Source organism: Hyperolius riggenbachi, chromosome 6 (genome assembly GCF_040937935.1).
Source record: "Hyperolius riggenbachi isolate aHypRig1 chromosome 6, aHypRig1.pri, whole genome shotgun sequence".
NCBI classification, from domain to species: Eukaryota; Metazoa; Chordata; class Amphibia; order Anura; family Hyperoliidae; genus Hyperolius; species Hyperolius riggenbachi.
The window spans coordinates 355,092,894-355,111,781 of record NC_090651.1 but is presented as its reverse complement, the minus strand read 5'-3'; positions in this window follow the sequence as shown (position 1 = coordinate 355,111,781).

Genomic DNA, 18,888 nt, shown 5'->3' with positions numbered 1-18,888 from the left:
GGATTGTGTGTAATGTGAACCAGAGATCGTGTGTAATGTGAGCCAGGGATTGTGTGTAATGTGAACCAGAGATCGTGTGTAATGTGAGCCAGGGATCGTGTGTAATGTGAGCCAGGGATCGTGTGAAATGTGAGCGAGGGATCGTGTGTAATGTGAGCCAGGGATCGTGTGTAATGTGAGCCAGGGATCGTGTGTAATGTGAGCCAGGGATCGTGTGAAATGTGAGCGAGGGATCGTGGGTAATGTGAGCCAGGGATCGTGTGTAATGTGAGCCAGGGATCGTGTGTAATGTGAGCCAGGGATCGTGTGTAATGTGAGCCAGGGATCGTGTGTAATGTGAGCCAGGGATCGTGTGAAATGTGAGCGAGGGATCGTGGGTAATGTGAGCCAGGGATCGTGTGTAATGTGAGCCAGGGATCGTGTGTAATGTGAGCCAGGGATCGTGTGTAATGTGAGCCGGGGATCGTGTGTAATGTGAGCCAGGGATCGTGTGTAATGTGAGCCAGGGATCGTGTGTAATGTGAGCCGGGGATCGTGTGTAATGTGAGCCAGGGATCGTGTGTAATGTGAGCCAGGGATCGTGTGTAATGTGAGCCAGGGATCGTGTGTAATGTGAGCCAGGGATCGTGTGTAATGTGAGCCAGGGATCGTGTGTAATGTGAGCCAGGGATCGTGTGAAATGTGAGCGAGGGATCGTGGGTAATGTGAGCCAGGGATCGTGTGTAATGTGAGCCAGGGATCGTGTGTAATGTGAGCCAGGGATCGTGTGTAATGTGAGCCGGGGATCGTGTGTAATGTGAGCCAGGGATCGTGTGTAATGTGAGCCAGGGATTGTGTGTAATGTGAGCCGGGGATCGTGTGTAATGTGAGCCAGGGATCGTGTGTAATGTGAGCAAGGGATCGTGTGTAATGTGAGCCAGGGATCGTGTGTAATGTGAGCCAGGGATCGTGTGTAATGTGAGCCGGGGATCGTGTGTAATGTGAGCCAGGGATCGTGTGTAATGTGAGTCAGGGATTGTGTGTAATGTGAGCCAGGGATCGTGTGTACTGTGAGCCAGGGATCGTGTGTAATGTGAGCCGGGGATCGTGTGTAATGTGAGCCAGGGATCGTGTGTAATGTGAGCCAGGGATTGTGTGTAATGTGAGCCAGGGATCGTGTGTACTGTGAGCCAGGGATCGTGTGTAATGTGAGCCAGGGATTGTGTGTACTGTGAGCCAGGGATCGTGTGTAATGTGAGCCAGGGATCGTGTGTAATGTGAGCCAGGTGATTGTGTGTAATGTGAGCCAGCAAAGGAAGAAACATGGACACTGCCATTGCTGGATTTTTTTTTTTTTTTTTTTTTGTGAACCCAAGGTAAAAATAAAGTGATGAGATAAACAATGGTATATCCTCTCACTCCTAAAAATGACTTTTTAAGATAACTGATGGTTTTATTTTATATTTAAACATTTACAGAATAGATTGGATGAATTGCCTCTGCTCAGGGCCAGCCTAATAAGTGTTAGAAAAAGGTCAATAGTTCATGTATTTTATCTCCCTCTGCTATCAGAAGTTGTATTCTGCCAGGAAAACTTTTACGGCTGTAATTTGTTTATTATCTTGTAATATGTTCCCAATGAGGTACCAACAAGACAGAAGCTGTCACTTCCATGTCTCTTTCAGGCAGCAAAATAAAGCAAGTAAAACAGCCTGGTCATCAATAGGTTTTGCACTGTACACACACATTCATCTCATCATGTCACATGTCGCCTCCGGTACACTTTAAAGTGACTCTGTAACAAAAATTACAACGTTTTTTCTACCATCCTACAAGTTCCTAAACCTATTCTAATGTGTTCTGGCTTACTGCAGCTCTTTTTACTATAAACATCTCTGTAATAAATCAATGTATCTTTCCCCTGTCAGACTTGTCGGCCTGTGTCTGGAAGGCTGCCAAGTTCTTCAGTGTTGAACTGTTCCTCTATGCACACTCCAGTGTGTGTTTTATTTACATAAGCCAGCAGCTTCTCTGCTATCTTATCAGTGATAGAAGAGAGCTGGATAAAAATCCTCCTCTGGAGGCTGTGAAAGGAGCTGGTCTGTCACATACTGAGGAATTAACGACATAGGCAGAGCTAGAGTGACCAGATTTTTGAAGGCTCAACCTGGGACGGGGGGAATTAGGGGGGGGGGGGGGGGCGGCTGCACCGCGGTGAAAAACAGGGGATGCGGCGCGAAAAATGTGGTGTCTGCAGCGCGCGCGAAAAATGGGCGTGGCCATGACATTCTATGGGCGGAGCTAACGTAATGATGCAACAGCGAGGCATAAGAAAGCAGTGTTTACGCCGTGATGTGGTCAAACGTGGATGCTATTTAATAGTATGCCATAACCCCAAAGCAGCAAACACAGCTAACTATGACCATTAAATAATAAATGCAGCAACAGTTACCCCAGACACCACAAAATAAACGCAATGGGCAACATTTCAGCACAAAATAAACGCATTGCGGGCAACATTTCAGCACAAAATAAACGCATTGCGGGCAACATGTCAGCATAAAATAAACGCAAAGTGGGCAAACATGTCAGTACAAAATAAACGCAATGGGGGCAAACATGTCAGTACAAAATAAACGCACTGCAGGCAACATGTTAATACAAAATGAACGCACGGCGGGCAAGCATGTCAGTACAAGATAAACGCACTGCGGGCAAACATGTCAGTACAAGATAAACGCACTGCGGGCAAACATGTCAGTACAAGATAAACGCACTGCGGGCAAACATGTCAGTACAAGATAAACGCACTGCGGGCAAACATGTCAGTACAAGATAAACGCACTGCGGGCAAACATGTCAGTACAAGATAAACGCACTGCGGGCAAACATGTCAGTACAAGATAAACGCACTGCGGGCAAACATGTCAGTACAAGATAAACGCACTGCGGGCAAACATGTCAGTACAAGATAAACGCACTGCGGGCAAACATGCCAGTACAAGATAAACGCACTGCGGGCAAACATGCCAGTACAAGATAAACGCACTGCGGGCAAACATGTCAGTACAAGATAAACGCACTGCGGGCATACATGTCAGTACAAGATAAACGCACTGCGGGCAAACATGTCAGTACAAGATAAACGCACTGCGGGCAAACATGTCAGTACAAGATAAACGCACTGCGGGCAAATATGTCAGTACAAGATAAACGCACTGCGGGCAAACATGTCAGTACAAGATAAACTCACTGCGGGCAAACATGTCAGTACAAGATAAACGCACTGCGGGCATACATGTCAGTACAAGATAAACGCACTGCGGGCAAACATGTCAGTACAAGATAAACGCACTGTGGGCAAACATGTCAGTACAAGATAAACGCACTGCGGGCAAACATGTCAGTACAAGATAAACGCACTGCGGGCAAACATGCCAGTACAAGATAAACGCACTGCGGGCAAACATGTCAGTACAAGATAAACGCACTGCGGGCATACATGTCAGTACAAGATAAACGCACTGCGGGCAAACATGTCAGTACAAGATAAACGCACTGCAGGCAAACATGTCAGTACAAGATAAACGCACTGCGGGCAAACATGTCAGTACAAGATAAACGCAATGCAGGCAAACATGTCAGTACAAAATGAACACAATTTGGGCAAATATGTCAGTACAAAATGTGGGCAAACACTTCACCTGCAAGAAAAAGCATTTACTCACCTGGCAGAAGACGTCCCCTCACGCAGCCGGCCTCTGGTGTGTGCAGCTCCCCCTGGCCTGGACGATCTTCTTCAATCTCCCGCTCAGCCTCTCACAGGCAGAGCAGGGCTACGGCAAGATGGCATACGGAGGCGGAGCCCTGTACTGGAGACAATAGTCTCCAATACAGGGCTCCGCCTCCGGACGCCATCTTCCCGTAGCCCTGCTCTGCCTGTGCCTGCCGGAGGAGAACATTGCAGGCTGGAGCGGGGCTGCGGGGAATGAACTAGCGCAGCGTCTAGTAGATGCTGCGGCTAGTTCACTGTACGGTGGCCAGAGTCCCGAGGCCGGGACGTCCCGCTGCTAAAAGCGGGACGTTTCCCGGGACCTCATGCAGCCTGGGACAGCGCCCCCCGAAGGCGGGACGCGTCCCGGGTAAAGCGGGACGTATGGTCACCGTAGCAGAGCTGTCTGCAGGAAGCCTGTAATGTTCAGTGCATGAGAGAAGCTGGGGACAGAAGGTAAACACACACAAGTGATCTCTTGAGATTCAGAAGTAAGGCTGTATACAGCCTGCTTGTGTATGGATGTATTTTCTATGTGTGGACATGCTGTACATCAACCTACTTCCTGTTTTGGTGGCCATTTTGTTTGTTTATAAACAAACTTTTTAAAACTGTTTTTGACTACTTTTAATGCGGCGGGGAGCGGTGAAATTGTGACAGAGGGTAATAGGAGATGTCCCCTAACACACTGGTATGTTTACTTTTGTGCGATTTTAACAATACAGATTCTCTTTAACGCCAACAACAAATGTTGTAACGCCCAAACATGAAAAACAGTGCCCCAAAAATATATTTAAACCACTTTTTTTCTAAAATAGCTCCCTATATGTAACCCCATCTTTTTTTACCTGGTCTGAGTGCCTTTGCGTAGCCGCAAGAACTGGGCAGTGCCCTTTGAAGAGTCTACAGAGTGATAGCAGCAGAGTATTGTACCATGTTAGCCATCAGTATCATCCTGATCCAAAACTTCTTGCTTTTACACAGTGATGTAAGCCTGTTGTTTAGGTGATGTTTGCTGTGGGATGGACAGCAGTGATGCTCAAATCCGATACGGATTAAATCCGGATAGTTGTGATCCGTATTTCATCCTGTTAAATTCAAATCACCTGTGCCGGCTGGGCGGGGGGTTAATCTTACCTATCATGACATCTTCTTCGTCTGTCCCTCAGCGCCTCCCACGATGCGGTCCAATTCGGCGTCACGTGACTATACACTTGCTCCTTCAACGCGGAAGGAGGAAGTGTTTTCAGTCACGTGACGCTGGATTGGAACACATCGTGGGAGGCGCCGAGGGACGGACAAAGAAGACGTCATGATAGGTAAGATTAACCCCCCCCCCCCCCCCGCCCAGCCGGCACAGGCGATTTGAATTTAACAGGATGAAATCAGGATCACAATTATCCGGATTTAATCCATATCGGATTTGAGCATTTGAGCAAAGCTGTGGCAGTAGGGAGGGAAAATTGATACACTAAAGGGACCCATACGCTGGTCAATTTCAGCCTGCGATTGATCGATCGATTCCATAGAATTGATCGATCAATTGGAAATCGATTCTTTCAAATCGGCAAATCGATCGATTTTCTGCCGATTTCGATCGTTTTCGATTAATTTGATCTATCTGACAGGATGGAAAATTTAGGTCGATCTGCTGCCAGCCCATAGAGTTGCATTGGATCTAATGGTGCAATAATGCATTTAGATCAATTGTCAATAGATTTCCAATAGATTTCAATCTGAAATCTATTGGAAATCTGTTCCTAGTGTGTGGCACACATAAGATAGATTCCTGTCAGATTCGACCTGACAGACATCTGACAGAAATCTATCTGATGGTCAAATCTGCTGCAAATCTATCAGTGTATGGCCACCATATGCCTAGTTCAGTTAATTTTCTGTTAGATTTTTCTGTTAGATTTTCTGTAGGATTTTCTGTAATTAGATTATTTTCTGAAAAGTACTGGTAGAGACTGGTCATTATCTGTGGTGCATTGTCTTCTGTTCTCTCCTGCTGAGTAGAACAATGCCTGATTGCTAGGCAGATAGATGGTTAGATAGATAATTTCCAACATGTTTGGAAATTGACCAATCGATCGATTTGCGGCCGATTTCAATCAATCTGACATGCTGGAAAATCTAGGTCGATCTGTTGAAATGGCTTATCATTTTGCATTGGACCTAATGGAAATCTGATGGCAAAAAAAATGCCATCAGATCGATTTTTAATAGATTTCATACTGAAATCTATTGGAAATCTGTTCCTAGTAAAAAATGTTCCTAAACACATCAGATAGATCAGAGATCTATCTGATGATCTATCTGCTGCTAATCAAACGAGTGTATGGCCTGCTTTTAGTTGCGTACACACGCACTACGGAAGCCAAATACGGGTCCGTCAGACCCTCCCGCTGGGCAGACTTTCAGCAGACAGTAGTGCGTGTGTACGCACTGTCGGCGGACTGATAAGGCTGTTCTTGAACGATCCGCTGAGCGGACCTTTCAGCAACAGCCTTATCAGTCCGCTGACAATGCGTACACACGCACTACAGTCTGCTGAAAGTCCGCCCAGCGGGAGGGTCTGACGGACCCGTATTTGGCTTCCGTAGTGCGTGTGTACGCACCTTAACAGAAAATCTTACAGCAAATTGTATGGTATGTACTAGGCATTAGGGTCCATAAGCAATTGACTTTTTCTCCTGAGTTTTCTCCTAAGTGATATTTTTAAACTTAAACTTAAACTCTACCAGAAAGCAATAAAATACTCAAAATAACTTTGATAGTATCTTTTCACCTACTTTTGGTACTTTTTTAGTTGAAAAGTGATGAAAAGTTATTTTAAATTGAAGAGGAAAAATTATCTCCTAGGAGAAAACTGAGGTGCAAAAGTGAATTGCACATGGGCCCTAAGGGTCATATGCAATTCACTTTTTCACCTAAGTTTTCTCGTAGGAGACAATTAATCTTCCTTTTAAAATAACTTTTCATCACTTTGCAATTGAAAAAAAATACCAATAGTAGGTGGAAAAGTACTGTCAAAATTATTCAGTGTATTTCTTGCTTCCTGGTGACTTAAAAAGTATTTAATTGACAAGATGTAAAAATATCAACTTGGAGAAAAGTAGGGAGAAAAAGTTAATTGCATATGGCCCAGAGCATCACAGAGAAACAGTAAAAATGGACAGTGAACACTAAAAACAACAGAATTTTTTCAGTTAAAGTGTACCTGAGAGGTTTTAAACCGCATCCTTTATACTTACCTGGGGCTTTTTCCAGCTCCGTGCAGGCTGTGCGCTTCCTTGCCGTCCTCCCAGGCTGCTCTTATGTCCCATGGTCAGCTTCGGTAACTCGCGCACAGTCGGGCATGCTCAGCTGGTGCACACTCCTATTGTTCCACCTATGCAGTATGACTGAGCGCAACAGAACAATATACCGGAGCTGACCACGGGACATCAGAATGGCCTGGGAGGATGGTGAGGAAGCCCACAGCCGTATGGGACTTGAGGAAGCCCCAGGTAAGTATAAATAATTATTTAGAAGGTTTCCCTTAATATGGAGTTTCATCCCACTTTTATGTCAATTTTTGGAAAGCATGGCAACTGCCTGGGTTTGCCGTGTGGATGATGCGACTCAGCCATCCATGGATATGCTATCTTTCGTGCATGGGCAGTTGGATTCTGGACGGAACTATGGCTGCCCTCCCGGTGGCTTCCTCATCACAGCACACGTGCTCACAGCACTATCAGCAGTGCATGAGAAGACGGGAACGTGACCAAAGACAGTATATCCGATTCAAAGGTCCTGACCACTGAAGGTCAGGGCCAAGTATAGAATGGAGGACACAGTCCTGGACTGGATGCCATCAGGGCTGGATTTACTATAAGGCACTGTAGGCACGTGCCCACAGGCTCCTGATGGTGGAAAGACGGGTCACTCCCCTCCCAGAGCGCCTCCCTCCCTCCTTCCCCAGGTAGAATCCTGATGAGATTGTAAATGGGAAGTTACTCAAAACTCACCCTGTTTGAGAGATCTCCCTTCAGTCTGGGGCACCTCTAGCTACTTAATATTGAGGGTACTTCTGGCTACCTATTACTAAGGAGCACCTGTAGCTCCCTGTGATGGGCAGGTGAAGTAAGGGAGAAGTGACAGCTGGGCCATCCAGCACACTTGCGGTGCAGTTCGGCAGGGGTTTTTAGGTTCATGGAGGGTGAAGTCTAGGGTGCCAGGACATCTGTGCCTATAGGCTCCTGTGATGTAAGCCTATAGGCCCAGATGTCATAGCAGACATGGATGCCATAGCAGATGACTGTATGTACTCTTTTCATGCAGTTTTTGTTTAACTTGGACATCCTTTAATATAGCTTCCTGCATCCAGCAATGCTCTGCTACTCGATTTAAGTGCAAGTGACTGTCTGTCATATATGAATACATCTGGGCACAGCTGGTATGACTATGCTACACTTCAAGGTTCAATTCTCAGCTGCCACCGGGATGGTATTGATATTGGCTACAGTGACCTCTTCAGGGGCCCCCACTGACTTCCTCTGTGTGGTTAAGATGATAGGTCCTCTTCAGTGGCAAGTTTTACAGTGGGGCCCCCCAAGCCCTCTATACATAACAATTGATACGGCGCACCAAAACCTGCCAATGGCAACTACAGTGTCAGAGGTGCAAGAAGGGGATGGGGAGCAACTTGTTAATGATTACAACTATTCAAAGCATCTATAGAAGTGATTATCATGAGCACATGACCAATAGAGAGCTAATACTGAAGGAGGGCCCTGATGCCGTCGCAACTTCTGCAACCTCTATTGCTACGCCCCTGGTCCTCTTTGAGTATCCCGCCTTTTCTCAGCTGAACCTACTGCAGGTTTTGGCGTATTTGTGCCTATCGCTGTAGACACTATATTGGCAGCACAGAGTGCCCGCATCAAACTAATCCTGTTTTTTTCCCCCCATTCTTCTCCGTGGCTAATACCGCGTCCCACAGGCCGGGCCTCCCCACAGCAGCTGCCTGCTGCCTGTCAGCGCTCTTTTCCTGATAAAAGTCAATACTTTCTTCCATTAAAATGTATTTTTCTCTGTGCACACGACACCAAATCTCACATCTCGATCCATGGAGATTGACATGTCTGGAAAGCCGCGGTAGAAAGTAGCAGTAGAATTGAAAGTTATTGAATTAGTGCCGGTAGCAGGCGCTGCGCACACAGGACCCCCGCTCTGTTACCACTATCCTAATGCAATAAATGCTCTGAAAGAATTAGAGCAACTACTCGACTCCCCCATCGGTGAATTTCGCCGAGCGCCACTTGTGTCTAACGTTATTATTTCATAAAATCTCCAGCTTTTACTGTGGGGAAAAGCCTCATTATATGAAGTGTCCGCGTACCGCCATCTCGTTCTCATTCTGCTGTCCGGGGATTGGGAGAGAACGCTTGTTACCTGCAGCGCTGTGACGCTGAGGACCTGACCTACTAAGGCAGCTCCTGACCAGACATTGTAATGCAGCCAGAGACGATCTTACAGAACCGGCCTGGATTAGGAGCTATTAGATGGGAAAACCTGGAAGAGTATCACGGCTGATGTGCAGAACTGACAGAGTTCCCCTTTAACCTCCGTAGCCTTGTGATTCTTTCCAGACTTTACTATAAACAGTACAATCTTTTACCTGTTTAGCAGTGGCGTAGCTAAAGAGCTGTGGGCCCCGATGTGTGTTTTACAATGGGGCCCCCCAAGCACTACATACATAACAATTGATACGGCGCACCATCAAAACCTGCCAATGGCAGCTACAGTGTCAGAGGTGCAAGAAGGGGATGGGGAACAGTTTGTTAATGATTACCACTATTCAAAGTATCTATAGAAGTGATTATTATGAGCACAGGATCAACAGAGAGCTAATAATGTAGTTGAGTGAGGTCCCTTCGGGGCCCCTCTGGCCCAAGGGCTCCGATGCGGTCGCAACCTCTGCAACCCCTATTGCTACGCCGCTGCTGTTTAGGTAGCCAGAGAGTATCCCCCCAGTCTTAGTAACCAGAGAGTGACCCAAGTACGGGTAGCCAGAGACTGCCCCAACCCCCGTCTTAGAATAGATAATCAGAGAATGCCCCTCCCCCACCCGGTTATAGGTAGCAAGACAGTGCCCCCCAGTGCAGGTAGCCAGAGAGTGCCCCCCCTCCCCCACTATAGGTAGTTTGAGAGTGCCCCACTGTTTAGTTTAGGTCGCTAAATAGAGCAGAGTGTACACTGGGATATACAGTACATTGTTCACCTCCTGGGAACCGGCCACATGCTGCAAGTCTTCCTCCTGTCCTCTGGGGGCACTCTATCTCTATGCTAATATCACCCTCTGTAGTTATATCACTCGGCATAATGATGGGGCCCCAGGATGAAGCAAGCGGTTTCAGCGCACGGCTCTCAGTGCCGAGCATAAAAACTAGGCGCCTCTGCAGCAGTAATGTTATCCTGCGCTGGGCGGGTAAGGGTAATTCGAATGACATCTACCTCCAAATTGTGATGACCTGGGGACTCAGAGGGGGGGGGGGGGGGGTTAATATTTTATGCCGCCTGGGATTTGAGTGGCACCAGGATGAGTCATTTGGCTCACCCTGTGCCCAGCTCACCGGTGGCGTACACATATGTACGCGCCCAGTAGGACTCAATGACAAGATGGGCTGCTGCGGCTGGAGCTAGGGGAGGTGAATGATCTTACGCACTCTACACACGGCCCTCCCAGCGGTATCCACTAGTGTAGCTCGGGGCTACTGCTATGTTCAGCTAAAAGTAACCCTAAGCTAAACTCTGTCTAGCAATTCAGCCTCCCTACTGCTGGCCGCAAGCATCATTTGGCTGCAGTTACATGCAGTCGGATGGCACGGTGTTTGTTGGTAACACTATGTGTGTCATATTTGAAACACAGTGGCGTTACCCGGCAGCCAAAAAAGTCTCATCTAAAGTCTGAGCACAGCAGCCACCTTGCTCAGATGCAGCTTCATGGGGGCGCCGCTTGTCCACAGCCCATGCTCAGCGCTAGCATAGCAAGCGCCCGACCGGGGGATGGTGTATTCACCACCTTCATCTGGTTGGGGAAGAGGCCTTACTTAGACACACTAGGCAAGAATCCGGAGTTTCCCTTTAAAGGACACCTGAATTGTGAGGGATATGTACTTATATGTGTATATGTGACTTTTTGTATAGCGTGTGTACTGACCGATATACGATATGAGTACACACTGCCCTTTGTAACGCGTACATCACATAAAGGCGCCTGAAAATTTGGGCACCCACTAAGGCCGATACCTAACTCTACTCTCATTCCATCCCCCCTGATGCCTAACCCTTAACCCCCCACACAAACTACCTATCTAAGGCCTAACCCTTAACAACCCCCCCCCCCCCACACACACACACACACACACACACTGCACAAACTACCTACCTAACCCTTAACTCTTCCCCCCAGAAACTACCTACCTAGCGCCTAACCCTTAGCCCCCCACAAACTACCTATCTAGCACCTAACCCTTAAGCACAACCCCCCTTCCACGCACACTGCCTGCCTACTCCCTAAACTTCCCCTCCCACACGCTAGCTACCAAAACCTAACCTCCCCTCCACCCCCGCAGTCACTTCCAAGGAAAAACACAAAAAACAATGCAAATGCTTGGGCGCCTCCATAGGCACTTAAGAATATCCGTGTTTGGGTCCCTGCAGTGCCCGATATATACCCAGGCTGGTATATTTACCAGGCGCCCAAATATCGATATTTTACATTGGCGCCTATGGCGGTGCCCAATTAGTTCACTTGCCGCATGCGCCCTTATTTACTGCTTCGCTTTGTAGCTTGCGGTGGTTGAATGACAGACTGTGGGTTCCTATGGATGCCGCTAACAGGAAGTGTGGAGGTGGGTTGTGCAGCCACTGTGGGGCGGGAGCATCATTTCTAGTAGATACGTCCATCGACAACCGCAGGACGGGTCCGTAACACACACATTAAGAAGTCTGATAGCAATTTCATGAATGCAGATCACTACAGAGCCCAGGATCTTTGTACTGAACAGAGTTGAAAGCTTTTTCTTTCCTGTGTGATTTTAAAATTACCTTTCAAAACTGACTTGCAGTGTATTTTAATTAGTGCAAATAAGAGGTGCATTACGTACAATACTCAAAGCTTTTTTGATCTTATAAAATGCTAAAACCCTTGTTCGGCTTCCCATTTTCTAAACGCAGGTGATGGTGAATTAGCATTAATTAGCAATGCGTAATTTTATTTTATTTTTTTCATGGCACATTTTTCTTTTTGAAATAAACCTATAAGGCTACCTGGTGGCTGGCGCCTGTAGTTCCTTCCTGCCAGCAGAGTGAGAGCTCCGCCTCCAGCACAGAGCAGGTCACCTGACTCCAACTAGCTCCTCCCTCTGCTCAGTTTAATTTTCTTGGCCAGCACACAGCTAAATATCTTGTGTGTTCCATGTGTAATAACGCATTTAACCCTCCCCGTGTAGTTATAAAAGCCACGGGTTCCTCTCATCACCCTTCCCCGTCAGCAATAAGAAAACATTTCTCACTACTTTTTTTATTCAGTATTCTTAAAAAGATACTGGGGAAAGAGCGGGAAGGGTCAAATGCTGTTCTAAATACGGAGCAGAGACAGGTAGAAAAGACTGCTCAGCTGTAGTGCTGCAGTACTGACCACAAAGAGGTATACATTTAGAAGAGGGAGGAGCTGGCAGAAGTTAGGGGATCAGTACTCAAAGCCCACATCTCCCACTACCCCCATACACACATGCACACACTTTTGGCCTAAAAAAAATTGTACATGGCAAATGCAATGGCTCCCACTGTCTTCTGGTGGTGGGCCGGTGACTTCCTGCAATGCCTTCTGGGAAAGGGACATGTTGGAAATGTACCAATAGCAGCAGCTATTTATAGTTTTTTTTAATTGCCTGCGTCATATTAGAGTTACTACAAAGCTGCACAGTGCATGTGCATATATGTGACAGCAATCACCCAATTCCACTAACCATTCGGCAATCCTCACTGCAATCTTTTTCGACCCAGATCAAGGAACCAAATACTTTTCACCTAGTAAAGAAGATATCTTTTTTTTTCAGTTTTTCTGATTCATATGAGATCTCCACTATTCTCCGATAATTCCCAACCTTGCAGGACATCAACGATTGATACCCATTGTGCCTGTGTGTTTAGTGGTGATCAATGAGATGCAAATAATTTCTACTTGCATTCAAATTTCATGTACATGTTACGCAGCTTGAACTTAAACCAATAAGAACTGACAGGAAGTTATTCCGATTGGTCCAATTTCAAGCTGCATATACAGTTAGGTCCATAAATATTTGTACAGAAACAACTTTTTTCTAATTTTGGTTCATTTTGACTGCATTTACCTGGATTTGAGCAGACAGTATGTCTTTGAACACTTTATTATTTATTATTTATATAGCGCCAACATCTTCTGCAGCGCTGTGCAGAGAATATAGTCATGTCACTAACTGTCCCTCAGAGGAGCTCACAATCTAATTCCTACCATAGTCACATATCTATGCGTGTATTGTGTAGTGTATGTATCATAGTCTAGGGCCAATTTAGGGGGAAGCCAATTAACTTATCTGTATGTTTTTGGGGCGTGGGAGGCAACCAGAGTGCCCGGAGGAAACCCACGCAGACATGGCTGCTTCTGTCATATGTCACATCATCAATAAACACTAGTGTCTCAGTGCCACTGGCAGCCATGCACACCCAAGCCATCACACTGCCACAACCGTGGTTTACAGATGATGTGGTATGCTTTGCATAATGAGCTGTTCCATGCCTTCTCCATACTTTTTTTTCTTGCCATCATTCTGGTAGAAGTTGATCTTGGTTTCATCTGTCCAAAGAATGGTTTTCCAGAACTGTGCTGGCTTTTAGATGTTCTTTAGCAGTCCAATCTTGCCTTCGTATTCTTGGGGCTTATGAGTGGCTTGCACCTTGAAGTGCACCCTCTGTATTTACTTTCATGCAGTCTTCTATTTATGGTGGACTTGGATATTGATAAGTCTACGCTCTGGAGAGTGTTGTTCACGTGGTTGGTTGTAGTTAAGAGCTTTCTATTCACCATGAAAATGATTCTGGGATCATCCACCACTGTTGTCTTCTGTAGACGTTCAGTCTTTTTGGGTTGCCGAGTTCACCAGTGCTTGCTTTCTTTCTCAGGCTATACCAGACTTTAGATTTTACCACTCGAGATATTGTAGAAATTTCTCGGATGAGTTTTTCTCTTTTCACAGCTTAAGGCTGGCTTTTTTCACCTGCATGGAGAGATCCTTTGACCGCATGTTTTCTGACTCACAGCAAAATCTTGCACATGCAAGCAGAAAACTTCAAATCAACCTAGGCCTTTTATATGCTTAATTAATAATGACATAACATTGGACTTGCCCACACCTGGTCATGAAATAAAATTTTGGTCGATTGGAATACTGAATCAGACTGTGAGAATTGGAAGAGAGAAAGCGCCCTAATTGACCAGTTTATGGGAACAAGAATTAAATTCTGATTACTAACAATCCTGCAAATCTGATCGAATGATCGCATCTGGGGAAAATATTGTACTGTTAATTGGCAGTTTAAAGCAGCAGGGACAGCCATACTATCCCAGAACCCCCCCCCCCCCCCCCCCCCCAAAAAAAATAAAAAAAAATAAAATAAAACAAACAAAAAACCCACATATATAAGTAAATAACTATTTGTTCTACTTATGTAACAGATGTATTGTACTGTCCACGTTTTGATTGCAGTGAATTGTATATAGTAAATAAAGAGAATTCTGTTCCTAGCATTTTCCACCTTGATTACTTCTGACTGAAGCCAATCCTGATGTCATTTCCTCCCTTACCTTTTTTCTACTAGAAACTGCACTGTCATAGCTAGCTTGTTTTGTAAAGCATAGATCAGATATCAGAAGATCACTGAACTGCCTACAGCCAATCAGCAAAGGGCAGGAAGGTGGGAATGGCGATGACAAGCTGCTCTCTCATTGGCAATGGCAAAAATAGAGCCAGGCTGAGATTTATTACAGCAGACTCATTTATGATTATATTGGAATGCTTGCAATGTAGGGTCAGGCTGTAGACTGCATAATAAACACAATGCAGTGGGTAAATAGAATTTGATTTTGAGGCTAACAATCCTGCTTTAATCTAAGTTTGCTAGAGTTGCTGCTGTTCAGGTATAACCTGATCATTTTAGAGGGGAAAGTACATTAATCCAGCAACTCTTCAGAATCCATTTCTGCCGCAACCGCCCACGTTCCCGGGGTTACCGCGTCCCGATGTCCGGATGTCACAGGATCCGCCCCTGTGGGTCACAGCCCGGTCGCTCTCCTTTGAAAAGTTAAACGCAGCCCATCATGTGTAATTATAAAGGCCGTTAAGCAAGCTTGATGCTAATTAGGGTACTTTTTTTTTGTATTTGTTCTTTTGTTTATCTGTGGAAATTTGTGTATTATTTTTTCCGCGGATGAGCCGGTCACAGACAAGGCCCTTCAAACAGCATTTTCATGTCCAATTATTATAATGAAGCGATTATCTTAATAAGTGTGCTGGAACTTCCTGCTAATAGAGAATGTCACAGAATGGTAGGAGATATGGAAAATACTGGAAATGTCACATTTAATTTCCATTATACGGATCTGTCACACTGAACACTTTATATTCTCCAGTGTACGGACTCGCCTGTCTGCCACTCTGCCGAAGAAAACGGCACGTTTCTGAGCGTTTTACCTGAGTTACGTGACTATCCATAGGAACTGGTAATTAAAGTGATGGAATAAATTGAAAAAAAAAACTTTTTTGAGTTTTATATTTAAACATATATGTATAGAGACGTGTTGAGCTTAAAGAGGAACTGCAACCAAGAGAAACTTCATTCCAATCAATAGCCGATACCCCCTTTCCCACAAGGAGGTACCTTTTCTCGAATAAATCATCAGGGGGGGTCTGTGTGGCTGATATTGTGGTGAAACCCCTCCCACAGTGTGATGTCATGACCGTGGTCCTGACAGTTTGCTGTCTGTGAACCTCATTGCATTGTGGGAAATAACGGCTTTTTCCAACTGCCAAGTGAGCAGTATCGCCCTCTATGCATAGAACTCTCAGCAAGGAACACTCCTCACTGATCACCTGGCAGAACTAAAGATGTTACCACCAGTGATACATTTCAGAATGTAAACCCTGGAGAGGAAAGATTTTAGGGGGAAAAACACTGAAATCTATAAATGAATGTTATAAAAAAAGGAAGCAATGTAATTCATTATATTATTTTCACTACAGTTCCTCTCTCTGTAAGGCCCCTTGCACACTGGCACACTGCTTCACACTGCGGTACTCTTCCACACTACTTCCCCGCTACAAGGGCTATGCAAGTCTATGGAGACTTGCACAGCATACTGCACGGATCATGCAGCCAGTAATGCAAGTCAATGTGCGACACAGGCAGTATGCATAATGAGAGCGCCGTGTGATGCTCCACGCATGCACGGACCTACTGGGATCCTAGTGACATACTACCTGCCCAGCAGGGAATACGTCACTAGGAAGGGGCAGGCCTATGCATATGACCTGTCAGCACACTCTGCCCAGCAGGGAGTACGTCACTAGGAAGGGGCGGGCCTATGCATATGACCTGTCAGCACACTCTGCCCAGCAGGGAGTACGTCACTAGAAAGGGGCGGGCCTATGCATATGACCTGTCAGCGCACTCTGCCCAGCAGGGAGTACGTCACTAGGAAGGGGCAGGCCTATGCATATGACCTGTCAGCACACTCTGCCCAGCAGGGAGTACTTAGCTAGGCAGGGGCGGGCCTATGCATATGACCTGTCAGCGCACTCTGCCCAGCAGTGAGTACGTCACTATAAAGGGGCAGAACTATGCGTATGACCTGTCAGCACACTCTGCCCAGCAAGGAGTATGTCACTAGGCAGGGGCGGGCCTATTATTATTATTATTATTTAGTATTTATATAGCGCCAACATATTCCGCAGAATTGTAAATAGTATATATAGTCTTGTCACTAACTGTCCCTCGGAGGAGCTCACAATTTAGTCCCTACCATAGTCATATGTCTATATTGTGTAGTGTATGTATTGTAGTTTAGGGCCAATTTAGGGGGGAAGCCAATTAACTTATCTGTATGTTCTTGGGATGTGGGAGGAAACCGGGGTGCCCAGAGGAAACCCACACAGACACGGGTAGAACATACAAACTCCTTGCAGATGTTGACTTGGCTGGGATTCGAACCGGGGACCCAGCGATGCAAGGCAAGAGTGCTAACCACTACGCCACCGTGCTGCTCTATGCATATGACCTGTCAGCTCACTCTGCCCAGCAGGGAGTACGTCACAAGGAAGGGGCGGGCCTATGCATATGACCTGTCAGCACACTCTGCTCAGCAGGGAGTACTTCGCTAGGCAGGGGCTAGCCTATGCATATGACCTGTCAGCGCATTCTACCCAGCAGGGAGTATGTCACTAGGCAGGGGCGGGCCTATGCATATGACCTGTCAGCGCACTCTGCCCAGCAGGGAGTACGTCACTAGGAAGGGGCGGGCCTATGCATATGACCTGTCAGCGCACTCTGCCCAGCAAAGCAGGGAGTTTGTCACTAGGAAGGGGCGGGCCTATGCATATGACCTGTCAGCACACTCTGCTCAGCAGGGAGTACTTCACTAGGCATGGGTGGGCCTATGCATACGACCTGTTAACGCACTCTACCCAGCAGGGAGTATGTCACTAGGCAGGGCAGGCCTATGCATATGACCTGTCAGCGCACTCTGCCCAGCAGGGAGTACGTCACTAGGAAGGGGCAGGCCAATGCATATGACCTGTCAGCGCACTCTGCCCAGCAGGGAGTACGTCACTAGGCAGGGGCGGACCTATGCATATGACCTGTCAGCACACTCTGCCCAGCAGGGAGTACGTCACTAGGAAGGGGCAGGCCAATGCATATGACCCTGTCGCTGCACCATCATACCTACCAACTTTTGAGATAAGAAAGAGGGACACTTTAAGACACACACCCTAATTACACCCCTAATCACACCCCCACCACTTCCCTAGTCACTGATCCCACAAGAAGAATTCAGAAGCAAAAGTTCTACAATTCAGACTAGTCCTCTCTATCATCATTAGTTTCATTTTAATTCATTATGTTATTTTCACTACAGTTCCTCTCTCTGTAAGGCCCCTTGCACACTGGCACACTGCTTCGCACTGCGGTACTCTTCCACACTATTAAAATGATAGAAATAACATTTAGGCCCCTTTCACCAGGCCTGGATTTACATCACAGGAGCCTATAGGCACAGATGTCCTGACACCTTAGACTCCGCCCTCCATGAACCTACAAACCTCCAATGAACCGCACCCAATGGCGTAGCTAAGGAGCTATTGGCCCCAATGCAAGTTTTACATTGGGGCCCTCTAAGCACTCTACTCATAACAATTGATACGGCGCACCAAAACCTGCAAATGCCACCTTCAGTGTCAGAGGTGCAAGAAGGGGATGGGGAGCAGTGTGTTAATGATTACCACTATTCAAAGTATTTATAGAAGTGATTATTATGAGCACAGGACCAATAGAGAGCTAATTCTGCAGCTGAGGGAGGGCCCCTCTGACCCAAGGGCCCCAATGCGGTTGCAACCTCTGCACCCCCTATTGCTACGCCACTGACCGCACCACAATTGTGCTGGCTGGCCCAGCTGTCACTGCCCTTCATAGCTAGCTACAGGTGTCCCTTATTATTAGGTAGCCGTAAGTACCCTCAATATTAAGTAGTTAGAGGTGCCCTTGACTGAAGGGAGATCTGGTCAGTAGAAAGAGACCCAGGTGAGTAACCTCTCATTTACACTCTCATCAGGACTCTGCATAGGGAATAAGTGAGAGAGGCACCTGGGGAGGAGAGTATGCTGCCTTTCCATCATCAGGTGCTTGTAGGCACATGCCTATAGTGCCTTATGGTAAATCCTGCCTTTCACACTTGCCTTGCAAGTGTACGTTGCGTTTTACCGCAGGGTAAGGCAACGACAATGCAAAGCAATGGGGCCTAGTACACTTATGGCGTTGCATAATGGCAGAAGTGC